We start from the raw sequence: 14,057 nt of genomic DNA, 5'->3' as shown, positions 1-14,057 counted from the left end.
ACTTTGTTCTCATACATGGATCCCATCTCAGATTTCATGGCCTCAAGCCATTTCACGGAATCTGGGCTCATCATCGCTTCCTCATAGTTCGTAGATTCATCATGGTCTAGTAACATGACTTCAGAATAGGATTAACGTACCACTCTGGTGCGGATCTTAATCTGGAAGATCTACAAATTTTGGTAGTAACTTGATCTGAAGTTTCATGATCATCATCATTAGCTTCCTCACTAATTGGTGTAGGAATCACTGGAACTAATTTCTGTGATGAACTACTTTCCAATTCGGGAGAAGGTACAATTACCTTATCAAGCTCTACTTTCCTCCCACTCACTTCTTTCGAGAGAAACTCCTTCTCTAGAAAGGATCCATCTTAGCAACGAATAACTTGCCTTCGGATCTGTGATAGAAGTGTACCCAATAGTTACCTTTGGGTATTCTATGAAGAGGCACTTCTCTGATTTCGGTTCGAGCTTATCAGGTTGATACTTTTTCACATAAGCATCACAGCCCCAAACTTTAAGAAATGACAACTTTGGTTTCTTGCCAAACCACAGTTCATAAGGCGTCGTCTTAACGGATTTTGATGGTGCCCTATTTAAACGTGAATGCAGCTATCTCTAATGCATAACCCCAAAATGATATTGGTAAATTGGTAAGAGACATCATTGATCACACCATATCAAATAAAGTGCGGTTATGACCTTCGGACACACCGTTACGCTGTGGTGTTCCAGGTGGCATGAGTTTGTGAAACTATTCCACATTATTTTAACTGAAGGCCAAACTCGTCACTCAAATATTTATCTCCACGATTAGATCGTAGAAACTTTATTTTCTTGTTACGATGATTTTCCACTTCACTCTGAAATTCTTTGAAACTTTCAACTGTTTCAGACTTATGTTTCATCAAGTAGACATACTCATATCTGCTCAAATCATCTGTGAAGGTCAGAAAATAATGATACCCGCCACGAGCATCAACACTCATTCGACTGCATACATCGGTATGTATTATTTCCAATAAGTCACTAGCTCGTTCCATTGTTCCGAAGAACGGAGTTTGAGTCATCTTACCCATAAGGCACGGTTCGCAAGCATCAAATGATTCATAATCAAATGATTCAAAAAATCCATCTTTATGGAGTTTATTCATGTGCTTTACACCGATATGACCCAAACGGCAGTGCCACAAATAAGTTGCACTATCATTATCAACTTTGCATCTTTTGGCATCAATATTATGAATATGTGTATCACCATGATCAAGATTCAATAAACCATCAACATTGGGTGTATGACCATAGAAGGTTTTATTCATGTAAATAGAATAACAATTTATTCTCTATCTTAGATGAATAATCGTATCGCAATAAACATGATCTAATCATATTTATGCTCAACGCAAACACCAAATAACATTTATTTAGGTTCAAAACTAATCTCGGAAATATAGGGAGTGTACGATGATGATCATATCAATATTGGAACCACTTCCAACACACATCATTACTTCACCCTCAACTAGTCTCTGTTTATTCTGTAACTCCTGTTTCGAGTTACTAATCTTAGCAACCGAACAAGTATCAAATACTCAGGGGATACTATAAACACTAGTAAGGTACACATCAATAACTTGTATATCAAATATACCTTTGTTCACTTTGCCATCTTTCTTATCCACCAAATATTCAGGGCATTTCCGCTTCCAGTGACCATTTCCTTTGCAGTAGAAGCACTTAGTTTCAGGCTTTGGTCCAGCTTTGGGCTTCTTCACATAAGTGACAACTTGCTTGCCATTCTACTTGAAGTTCCCTTTCTTTTCCTTTGCCCTTTTCTTGAAACTAGTGATCTTGTTTAGTCATCAACACTTGATGCTTTTTCTTGATTTCTACCTTCGTTGATTTCAGCATCATGAAGAGCTCGGGAATCGTTTTCGTCATCTTTTGCATACCATAGTTCATCACGAAGTTCTAGTAACTTAGTGATGGTGACTAGAGAACTCTATAAATCACTATATTATTTAGAAGATTAACTCCCACTTGATTCAAGTGATTGTAGTACTCAGACAATCTAAGCACTTGCTCACTAGTTGAGCAATTCTCCTCCATCTTTTAGGCGAAGTATTTGTCAGAGGTCTCATACCTCTTAACACGGGCATGAGTCTGAAATATCAATTTCATCTCATGGAACATCTCATATGTTCCGTGACGTTTCAAAAAATGTTTTTGTAGTCCCGGTTCTAAGCCATAAAGCATGGTGCACAAAACTATCAAGTAGTCATCATATTGAGCTAGCCAAAGGTTCATAACATCTGCATCTGCTCCTGCAATAGGTCTGTCACCTAGTGCATCAAGGACATAATTATTTTGTGCAGCAATGAGGATAAACCTCATATCACGGACCAAGTCCGCATTATTGCTACTAACATCTTTCAACTTAGTTTTCTCTAGGAACACATATAAAACATAGGGAAGCAACAACACGAGCTATTGATCTACAACATAATTTGCAAAATACTACTAGGACTAAGTTCATGATAAATTGAAGTTCAATTAATCATATTACTTAAGAACTCCCACTTAGATAGACATCCCTCTTGTCATCTAAGCGATCACGTCACCCAAATCAACTAAACATGTACGATCATCACGTGAGATGGAGTAGTTTTCAATGGTGAACATCACTATGTTGATCATATCTACTATATGATTCATGCTCGACCTTTCGGTCTCAGTGTTCCGAGGCCATATCTGCATATGCTAGGCTCGTCAAGTTTAACCCGAGTATTTTGCGTGTGCAAAACTGGCTTGCACCTGTTGTAGATGGACGTAGAGCTTATCACACCCAATCATCACGTGGTGTCTGGGCACGACGAACTTTGGCAGTGCATACTCAGGAATTATCACACCCAATTATCTTGAAATTTAGTGAGAGATCATCTTATGATGCTACCGTCAATCAAAGCAAGATAAGATGCATAAAGGATAAACATCACATGCAATCAATATAAGTGATATGATATGGCCATCATCATCTTGTGCTTGTGATCTCCATCTCCGAAGCACCGTCATGATCACCATCGTCACCGGTGCAACATCTTGATCTTCATCGTAGCATCGTTGTCGTCTCACCAACTATTGCTTCTACGACTATCGCTACCGCTTAGTGATAAAATAAAGCAATTACAGGGCAATTGCATTGCATACAATAAAGCGACAACCATATGGTCCTGCCAGTTGCCGATAACTCGGTTACAAAACATGATCATGTCATATAATAAAATATAGCATCACGTCTTGACCATATCACATCACGACATGCCCTGCAAAAACAAGTTAGACGACCTCTACTTTGTTGTTGCAAGTTTTACGTGGCTGCTACGGGCTGCGCAAGAACCGTTCTTACCTATGCATCAAAACCACAATGATAGTTCGTCAAGTTAGTGTTGTTTTAACCTTCTCAAGGACCGAGCGTAGCCACACTCGGTTCAACTAAAGTTGGAGAAACTGACACCCGCCAGCCACCTGTGTGCAAAGCATGTCGGTAGAACCAGTCTCGCGTAAGCATACACGTAATGTCGCTCCGGTCCGCTTCATCCAACAATACTGCCGAACCAAAGTATGACATGCTGGTAAGTAGTATGACTTGTATAGCCCACAACTCACTTGTGTTCTACTCGTGCATATAACATCAACGCATAAAACCTAGGATCTGATACCATTGATGGGTAACGCAGTAATTTCAAAAAAATTCCTACGCACACATAGGATCATGGTGATGCATAGCAACGAGAGGGGAGAGTGTGTCCATGTACCCTCGTAGACCGAAAGCGGAAGCGTTAGCACAACGCGGTTGATGTAGTCGTACGTCTTCACGGCCCGACCGATCAAGCACCGAAAGCACGACACCTCCGAGTTCTTGCACACGTTCAGCTCGATGACGTCCCTCGAACTTCGATCCAGCCGGGTGTCGAGGGAGAGTTCCGTCAGCACAATGGTGTGGTGACGATGATGATGTTCTGCCGATGCAGGGCTTCGCCTAAGCACCGCTACGATATTATCGAGGTGGACTATGGTGGGGGGCACCGCACACGGCTAAGAGACCCAAGGGATCAATTGTTGTGTCTATGGGGTGCCCCCTCCTCCGTATATAAAGGAGGAGAGGAGGGGGCCGACCAGGAGGAGGAGGCGCGCCCAAGGGGGGAGTCCTACTCCCACTGGGAGTAGGACTCCTCATTTTCCTACTTGGAGAGGGAGAGGGAAGGAAGAGGAAGAAGGGAGGAAGGAAAGGGGGCCGACCCCCTCCCAATTCGGATTGGGCTGGGGGGGCTCCCCCTCCCTTGCTCCTTTCCCCTCCATTCCACTAAAGCCCATTAAGGCCCATATACCTCCTGGGGGGTTCCGATAACCTCCCGGTGCTCCGGTATTATCCCGATCTCACCCGAAACCATTTCGGTGTCCAAATATAGTCATCCAATATATCGATACTTATGTCTCGACCATTTTGAGACTCCTCGTCATGTCCGTGATCACATCCGGGACTCCGAACTACCTTCGGTACATCAAAACACATAAACTCATAATATGACCGTCATCTAACTTTAAGCGTGCGGACCCTACGGGTTCCAGAACTATGTAGACATGATCGAGACATGTCTCCAGTGACTTACCAATAGCAGAACCTGGATGCTCATATTGTCTCCCACATATTCTACGAAGATCTTTATCGGTCAAACCGCATAACAACATACGTTGTTCCCTTTGTCATCGGTATGTTACTTGCCCGAGATTTGATCGTCGGTATCTCAACACCTAGTTCAATATCGTTACCGGTAATTAAGTCTCTTTACTCGTTATGTAATACATCATCTCGCAACTAACTCATTAGTCACATTGCTTGCAAGGCTTATAGTGATGTGCATTACCGAGTGGGCCCAGAGATACCTCTCCGACAATCGGAGTGACAAATCCTAATCTCGAAATACGCCAACCCAACAAGTACCTTCAGAGACACCTGTAGAGCACCTTTATAATCACCCAGTTACGTTGTGATGTTTGGTAGCACACAAAGTGTTCCTCCGGTAACCGGGAGTTGCATAATCTCATAGTCATAGGAACATGTATAAGTCATGAAGAAAGCAATAGCAACATACTAAACGATCAAGTGCTAAGCTAACGGAATGGGTCAAGTCAATCACATCATTCTCCTAATGATGTGATCCCGTTAATCAAATGACAACTCTTTCTCCATGGCTAGGAAACATAACCATCTTTGATTAACGAGCTAGTCAAGTAGAGGCATATTAGTGACACTCAGTTTGTCCATGTATTCACACATGTATCATGTTTCTGGTTAATACAACTCTAGCATGAATAATAAACATTTATCATGATATAAGGAAATAAATAATAACTTTATTATTGCCTCTAGGGCATATTTCCTTCAGTGTCCTCCACCTCTTCCTTCATCACGGGTTCTTCTAAAATTTCCATGAGGGCTCCTTTCATTGCTTCCTTCTTCAGCTGGATGACTTTCTTCAATGAGGGCATTTCTCCTGGTGTTTTTTATGTCTGCGTCCAATTTCTCCACAGAGCTTGCATGCACAAGGTTTCTTCATATCCAAAACAATAAGGTGTGCATCAAGGACGCTCCCTCGTCTGTTCCACGTCATCACATGCATACTATTCGGGACGGCCAATGGCGAGAGAGATTGGCACTGGCCAATTGGAAAGAGCTCTTTGTCCGCGTCGGTAAGGTAACGAGACAAAACCTCGTTTGCTTCGTTCCGAAGAGATAGGAAGAGAAATTTGACTTCAACCCCACCTCCTTTGCTTTCCTGACGCACGTACCTCCTCTCCCAGAAATCCCACACAACCTCCTCTCCCACTCCCCAGCTAGGGTTGCTGTCGCCGCTGGCGGCCTTCCTCAGCCTTTCCTCTCTCTTCCTGTGGTGTATCCCCGGATCCACGGAGGTGGCTGGCAGGGGCCCTAAGGTTGATGGTGCCCAGGAGGAGGCGGAGCGGTTCTGTTGTTGGGTTGAGAGCAACTCCAACAGGGCGACCCAAACGGACGGCGCTTTTGTCTGCTTTTTGTCCGTTTGGGTTGGCCGCCCGCCCGTCGTCCGCCCTCTTTTAGATTTGGGTCGGCAGCGCGCCCAACGCGCCAACCCATTTCATGACCGCGCATGCTTTAGATCATGCCAGCGGCAATGCCAGCGCGCGGGAAAGGTTCGCGGGCACGTGGGAAATTCGGCCTAGCGCGCGCTGGCTTTGGTGCTCCAGAGCGCGGGAAATGTTCGCGCGCGCATTTTGGCACGCCGCGGCCGGCGCTCGTTATAATACGGTGCTCCCTCCACACTCAGTATGTCGTCGCCGCCCACTTGTCTCGCCCCCTCTCACTAGCCTCGCCGCCTGTGCGCCACCATGTCGATGCGCATCCTCGGTGCTTCAGATTTTCGCGGAGTCCGCGAGCGGCCCTCCGTCGCCTTCTCCGCCGAGATTTTGTTTTGCGAGAAACGGCTCATCCTCGGCACCTTCGACACCGCTGAGCAGGCAGCCCGTGCGTACGACGCGGCAGCGTGGCACCTCCGGCGGCCGAGTCGGGAGATGAATTTTCCTAACGTGCCGAGCCAGCGGGCGCAGGATCTGGTGCCTCTCCCGCAGATTTTCACCGACGAGGATCGTCGCGTCCACCGGAGGCGGATGCGTCGCCTCGCCATCGCCGAGATGGATGTGCAACCTTGGTGCTGTGGCGCGAACGCTTCCCGCAGGACATCATCGATGAACGTCGGTTCTATGAGCAGAGGAGGACGGAGAGGAAGGCCAGGAGGACGGAGCGAGCCTCCTATCGGGAGGGCAAGCGCGCGCGGAAGCTGACCGCTCAAATGAGACCGAGGCTGCGAGAAACATCGGGGTGGGACTTCGAGGATGAGCACGCTGCTGACGCCTACATTCAGACGTCGGAGGAGGACATTATTGAGTTGGAGTCAGAAAGCGGCGAGTAGTTGATATTTTCTTTTATCCTGTATGCAAGAACTATCTATGTATCCTTTTTCATCAGAAAAAAAAATGGCCGGCGGCGTTGGCCAGGAAGCATGCGCTAGAGGATGTGCACGGGCGGGGAGGAGAGAGGGCGCGCGTGGGTCCATGTTGTGTCCGCGCCGACGCAAATCCGGCTCGAAAATGGACCGGGAATGGGTCGGCAGGCGAACGAAAGCGGACGGGTGTCCGTTTGGGTCGGCGCATTGGGCCGTCTTTTCTGTCCGCGCCCACCCAAGCGGACGGTGGCGGACGAAATGGGTCGCCCCATTGGAGTTGCTCTGAGCGGCGGCTGGAGCGGGTCGGCCATGGAGATGGCCGTCCGTGGCGCCGTTCTCGGGCAGAGAAGGGGAGGGGAGCGCCAGATGAAGAGGTGACCCATGGAGAAGCACCACCGGGAGCAGATCTGGCCGTCAATGGTAGGGTTGGCCATGGATATGGCCATCTGCGGCGGCGGCGTCAGGCAGAGAAGCGGAGGGAGGGCGAGATGAAGAGAGGATGGAGACGGAGACGGAGAGCCCATGGAGAAGCTCCACCAAGAGCAGATCTGGTCATAAGAAGGCGACGCCCACCTCCACCTCCGTGCGGCCACCCAGGTACGCAGCCATCTTCCTTCTCCCCTATTCATTTGTTGTTTCTTGCTAATTTGTTGTAAACTACTCTGTCTCCCCCCGTACAATTTGGCCTTGCCTTGCTTGTTTCTACCTATTCGACTGAAAAGGCTGGAGAGTTCGACGGCGATACATTTTACTCCAATATCAATACTTGTTCTGCAGGTAAAATTTTGGAGTCATGCTAATCAGGAGGTGTTGCAGGAAATTGATATTGGCCATTCAGCAAATGTATTTTGCACAAAATTTATCGAGGAAGCGAAAGAAGTCCACATAACCCCCTGAGGTTTCATGAAACGGACAATTTACCCCCCGAAGTCTAAAACCGGGTAAATAACCCCCTGATCTTTCCCAAACCAGGTGAATCACCCCCTCTCACCTACTAAACTGATTTTTCAAGCGGTTTTGGTGACTGGGCAGATTGCAGGTGCCAGGTCGGCACGGTTCCTGTCCTCCTCCGATCCTTCTGCCATCGCGCGTCGCGCCCAAACCACTCGTCGACCTCGTGGTAGCACCAACGAGCAGCCAGCCACGAAGGAGCCAAGCCCAACATGGTACATGAAGTACCTTGTGTCACATGATGTACTACTGTTGCACCCACTCTGCGTGACCCCTCGCCTTCGTACTCTCCTTGAACCCCGGCGGGATGGCTTCTTGAGCTCTGTCCTTCGTAAAAAAATTGGTGTGTCAACCGAATGGCAAATTGGCAAGGCTCCCGGCTCCTAGCGGCGCACCAACTCCTAAAGCAAGCACACGCGACTGCACTGTCGTCGCTTTAGGGGGTTTTGTTTCCAGGGACTTTTTGGTGTATGGACTAGAAAAAGTCCCTAGCAAACCAAACAGGGTGAGACTTTTTTGGAACTTTTTGCTAAAAGTCTTTAGAAGCACCTTCTTTAGAATCTTTTTCAAAAAGTCCCAGGGACTAGAAAAAGTCTAGGACTAGAGAAACAAACACCACTTTAGTCGCCTCTGCAGGCCTCGCCGGACGCGTTCGCTTCGTCCTCAAGTCGACAATAGCTCGCACCTGCACCACATACCGAGCTCGCGCCCATGCCACCCGCGGCTGGGGGGCTGCCGCCGGCAGCTGACGACGTCCATCATTAGAGCTAATCATGATTAGAATAGTCATGTCCAACTTGTACATGGTGGCACGTACTTCTTGTGTGTACGTGTGTGCTCCAGGAGAGAATCGATTCAACAGCAGTATATATGTACGTGTGTATTTTCTCCGGCGGAGCTTGAGTTCATGTGCCATCGGGACCTCGTGCCTACCTCCTCAAGTGCACGCGGCTCGCCGGCTCCTCGTCGCTTCAAGCGCTCATGTCTTGCTCGTCACCGTCGTAGACGACCTCCACTGTCCGACTGTACCAGCCATTGGTCACGCGGGACGCAGCAGGAGCGCTATGGCGCAGACGGCCATAAGGATCCATCAGACCTTGGGCACATGCACTAGGCCGGAGAGCAGGTTCAACGACGTTGGCCTGCCTGGTCGAGGGGGATGCCTTTCGATGCAAGACGCTGCTGGCTTCAAGCGGGCTGCAGGACCTGGAGCTGGGAAGGCTCACCGCCAAGAAGATCACAAAGTTAGAAGTGTGGGACTCGGCGAGCTACATGTTGATGTCCTGTACCGTGAGTGGTACGAGACTGGTTCGTGCTCCGAGTAGTATGGTCGAAGCTAGGTGCATGTTGGGAACGAGGAGCGCCTCACCACGTCATCAAAACCACCTACAAAACCGCTCTAACCAGGGTTAGGGGGTGATTAACATGGTTTGAAAAAGATCAGGGGGTTATTTATCCGGTTTTAGACTTCAGGGGGTAAATTGGCCGGTTCGTGAAACACCGGGGGATTATGTGGACTTCTTTCCGAGGAAGCATTTGATGAAATATAAGTTTGAGAAGCAGGAGATGACGAGGTACAGCCTTTTCCAGTATATGTTTTCACTTACCTTTCCCAGTTATTCTTAGGCATATTTTAGAAGAGGTTCATTTCTTTTTGAGGTTCGTGTTATCAATTTGTCTCGTTTAAATGGCATAAGGTGCAGGAAAATTTCTATGGAACTAGCTGCAATTTATTAATGTCACTCAAAGAGGGCCAAGCAAAGGTTTGAGTGACAATGTGCAACCCCTTTCCTGCTAATTCCAACCGTGTCATGAATTCTTGTGTTACTGCCATTTTGAAGGGTGTCATGTCGTTACTGTTGATGATTTAGTGCAATCTAGTGAAACTCTTATAAAATGCACGGTTACCATTCTATTGCAAATGCTGATTGGTACAGTCTTGTGCCATCATTTCAAGTTGTCGTACCAAAAACTTAATGCCTTTCAGAATTCAAATTTTACCTGAGTCCACATTTGATAGTATTACCAGCAGGCTTAGTCATGTAAAGTTGAGACGTTCAATTTCATTCCTTCTCCAAACCTGGTAACAGAGTCTGTGGCATGTGAATTTTCATGTTGTGGGTCAATTTGGTGTGACATGTTTACTTCATTGTTCAGTGAAATCGAAGTAATACATTTCAAGTGTCAATTATGATGCTACATGTGACTTATAGTTGCATATACTATGTTGTTCCTTTTTGCTCCGTGAGTATTTATGTTCTGTTCATTCGGCAGAAACTTTTGGCTGGTTATGTTGTCGCAAAAGTTACTGCCCATGTCACTCAAACTGTGTTCCCGGTCAGTCGTATGAACGGTTCATGACCGTGAATTCTGGTAATTGGTGGTTTCTCATTGTTCCCTATTTTTCAGCTAGGCAAACTTCACTTTGCTCATTCTTTCTCTTAGTTCCAGCTGGGCTAGGTGAGCAGTTTGATTACTTCTAGATCACGGGTTCGTGCCCTCTCAGACAGTGAAAGCCATCAGCCAACCCTCCATTTGAGGTGTTGAGCCTTGCTAGCTCAATTGCTGATGCCCTTCAGATATGAATGTGGACTATGAAATGGCTGCTCCCATATAGAGCTTTCATTTCTAGCTCGAGCAAAACAAATGATGTGGAGAGAGTCATCTAATTGTGTTGAATCTTTGCTCCATGTTTTTTTTCTGTTGCCATCTTCCTTCTCCCGCTATGCATCCGTTGTTTGTTTGCTATTTTATTGGGCATATTTTTGACTGGAAGACACAAAGGAGGTTGCGTAGTGGGCATGGAGATCCTGGTGTTGGAAGAAGGCGACGAGTAGCCAAATACTTCTAGGTATTATCGTTTGGCATGTTCCATTAAAATTCACATTTGCAAATATTTTTGCTCATCAGTCCTATCCCTAACTTCATGATGATGCTTCTGTTAAGTTCATGCAGCAACATAAATATTGTGTTTGTACCATGTATTGTTTGCTTGCCTAAAAACAGATGGTTGGTATATTTCTCGCAGTTTCGGAACACAATGAAATAAGAAATGATATTTGAAACTTGAAAGCTTCTTGCGTTGGTAGAGCCCTATTGGGTTATCTTGGAAATAACAAATAAGGCAAAGGTTGTACAATGTACAAGCTGCACTTGTTTGGTTTTGATACTCTTGAATGGTTCATTGTAATTGTGCTATATTTAGATTCTCAAAGTCCTTTTCACTTGTTGAGGGTTCTATATTAATAAGCATGTCTTTGCATCATACAACCTTTTGTATTTTGCCTGCTGTCATTTGACCTCTAGGAAAACGGAGGGAGATGAATTGGGCAGAAATCTGATGTCATGGAGGTTTGCTCATGACCGTTGGTGTGGTGATGTTTAGTCACCGGAAACAATTCTTGAGCATGAGTCTGTATTTTTTTTCCTTATTCAACATAGCAATGTGGAAGCAAGAGAAAACTTATTACTAAATCAATTATCATTCTAATTACAGCCGTACCTTATGGCTTGGTCATTTGAATTACTGCATATCTATTCCATACTCGTGAGCAAAAGCTCTGGTGAAAATGCATAATTGGTAAATTACACTGCCTTGGTACACGACAATGTTAGTTTCAGGACCATGCTTTTTGCTGCTGGTGTGGTATATAACTGTGCTGGTGTATATCTTACAAAGTGTTTCTGCCTCGTTCTTCTCAGACATAGTTTTTGTTTATTTATTTCCTGGAGGCGACGGCGTCGCCGCCCGTGGACGTCACTGGAGGAGGCGCGGAAGACGGGCTCTGACTCCTCGGATTCAGACGAGGAAGGGGACACCGGCGACGAGCTCCGCATCCAGGCCCTGGAGCGCACCATGTTCAGGTACTACGGTCTGCAGCATTCTCTCTAGATTATATGACTGCACCAATGTCAGCAAGCATATGTTGCCTCACTGCTATTGCTCTTTTGCGTATGAGCTTTGGGAGAGTCCCTGATATATGGATATAGATGATCAAAAAGAGTCCAGAGAAGTCATCTCAATTCTTTCAGAAAATTAAAATTAATCTTGCCACTTGAAACTTGGTTAGAGTGATATTTCTAACTTTGCCATCTGCACGTATGTATGATTATGGTATCCCATAATTAGCACCATGGAGTGGAGCTTCCTCTGGCCGGGACGCCGGTCATGTGCTCATCAAGGTCCGCTGATCCTTTCGCCTCCAGTCCCATTCCCAGTCCCAGGATAAGCATCATCATCAAGGTCCTATCCTCTCTCTTTTTATCCTGGTACTGTATCTCATTGGACTTGTTCATGTGTCAGACTGTTGTACTCGTCAGCATGCAATTACTTGCAACGAGACTCGGCATAATTACACATACATAACCCATCTTGAGCAACTGAGGGTACTAAAACACATTCAGGCCATTTCTTTGTAACAAAAGAAAATCTTTGATTTCAGTGCTGTTGGATTCTAGATGCAAGCTAGACAATATGTTCGATCAACTGATGTTTGTGTAGGTTCGTGGTAGAACTGATGGCCACTGACACTGATAGTATAGGGTTGCAAGCCTCTGAAAGGCAGCAAGTAATCTGGTTCGCACTCCCATCCTATGTAGGTCGATGGTACTACTGACCAAACAGTGTTATTATTTTCTCAAATTGTGTTAACGTCAAGAATTGATGTGGGCAAGCTTTTACTGTTTCTTTTGCAGCCAGCTAGCTGCAATTAGTGAAGAACAATATAGCTTATGGAAGCACCATGCTATATTGCTACTTTGACTAAATAAAAATTCATGTATGCAGATGCTAGAGACATACAAGGTAAGTAGGTTTCATTATCCTCGAGAGTGGTTATTTTGCTTTCTTGAACGAGATTAAATGTGTTCTATTTGTTAAACACATATTCATGTCACGTTGGAGCACAGGTTTGGCGCACAAGGAGACATCCAGGAGATAGACTAGGTTGTTAGACAAGTAGTTCAATATCTTGTAAACCTCTTATCTCTTTATCTCTTCCTCCCCAAGTTGTAATCTTCTCCAATAAACTTGTATGCGCTATTCGCCAGGGAGGTGCGCCCCTGCAGCCTATAACATGCAACGCGCCCCCTCACACCGAGGGTAAGACGCTTTCGCCTATTCGCACATGGTATCAGAGCCTCCTCTTCCAAAACCCTAGCTGCCATCTAGTGCCAAGCCATGTCTTCCTCTAGCGCCGCTCAATTCAATCTCGGCGGCCAAGTCACGGAGAAACTCTCCCGGATGAACTACGTCCTGTGGCGCACGCAAGTTACGCCGCAGCTGAGGGGAGCCGGGCTCTTCGGCTATGTTGATGGAACCATGCCAGAACCTGCCCGCCTCCTCGTCACCAAGGACAAGGAAGGCAAGGAGACGACCGAGCCCAATCCTCTCCATCCCATCTGAGTGAGGGAGGATCAACAAGTGCTCGGCTACCTCCTCAGCAACCTCTCCAAAGAAGTGCTGATCACGGTGACCACGATCACCACCGCGCACGCTCTCTGGGCAGCGCTCGCAGGCATGTTTTCCTCTCAATCTCTGAGTCATGTTAACAACATTCGCACTGCTTTGATCAATGCACAGAAGGGCAACCAATCTGTTGCCGCGTACTATGCCTCTATGTGCGGCCTGGCCGATGAACTCGCCGCGGCCGGCAATCCAATCCAGGATGATGAACTGATCTCCTACCTGCTGCACGGGCTGGACATGGACTACCAGCCCCTTGTCTCTGCCATCGACGCCCGCGTCACGCCGGTCTCCCTCGATGAGGTGTACGCCATGCTGAGCAACTTTGATCAGCGTGTCGCGCAGTTCCATAGCACCGGCGGCGGCTTCAAGTCTTCGGCAAACGCGGCCACCCGCGGGCGCGGCGGGTACTCATCCCGTCACCGTGGTCCTCCTCGACACAAGGGCAAGCAAGGTGGTGGCGGCTCCAGCAACTCCGGCTCCCGCGGTGGGCGCCCTAACTTCAACAACAACAACAAGGGTCGCCATGGCGGGGGCGGCAGCGGCAGTGGCGGCTTGGGACGGTCACGACCCGATGTTGTACGCTGTCGAATCTGTGGCAAG

The 14,057-nt window shown here is 46.9% G+C and overlaps 1 pseudogene; it reads left to right on the top strand.

Moving 5' to 3' along the window:
• Positions 1 to 13,646: 13,646 nt before the first annotated feature.
• On the top strand, positions 13,647 to 13,785 carry LOC119296530 (annotated as a pseudogene).
• The last annotated feature ends 272 nt before the right edge of the window (positions 13,786 to 14,057 follow it).

Source organism: Triticum dicoccoides, chromosome 4B, assembly GCF_002162155.2.
Source record: "Triticum dicoccoides isolate Atlit2015 ecotype Zavitan chromosome 4B, WEW_v2.0, whole genome shotgun sequence".
NCBI lineage: Eukaryota > Viridiplantae > Streptophyta > Magnoliopsida > Poales > Poaceae > Triticum > Triticum dicoccoides.
The sequence above is the reverse complement of the archived record's forward strand: the minus strand, read 5'-3'. Positions and strand labels throughout refer to the sequence as shown.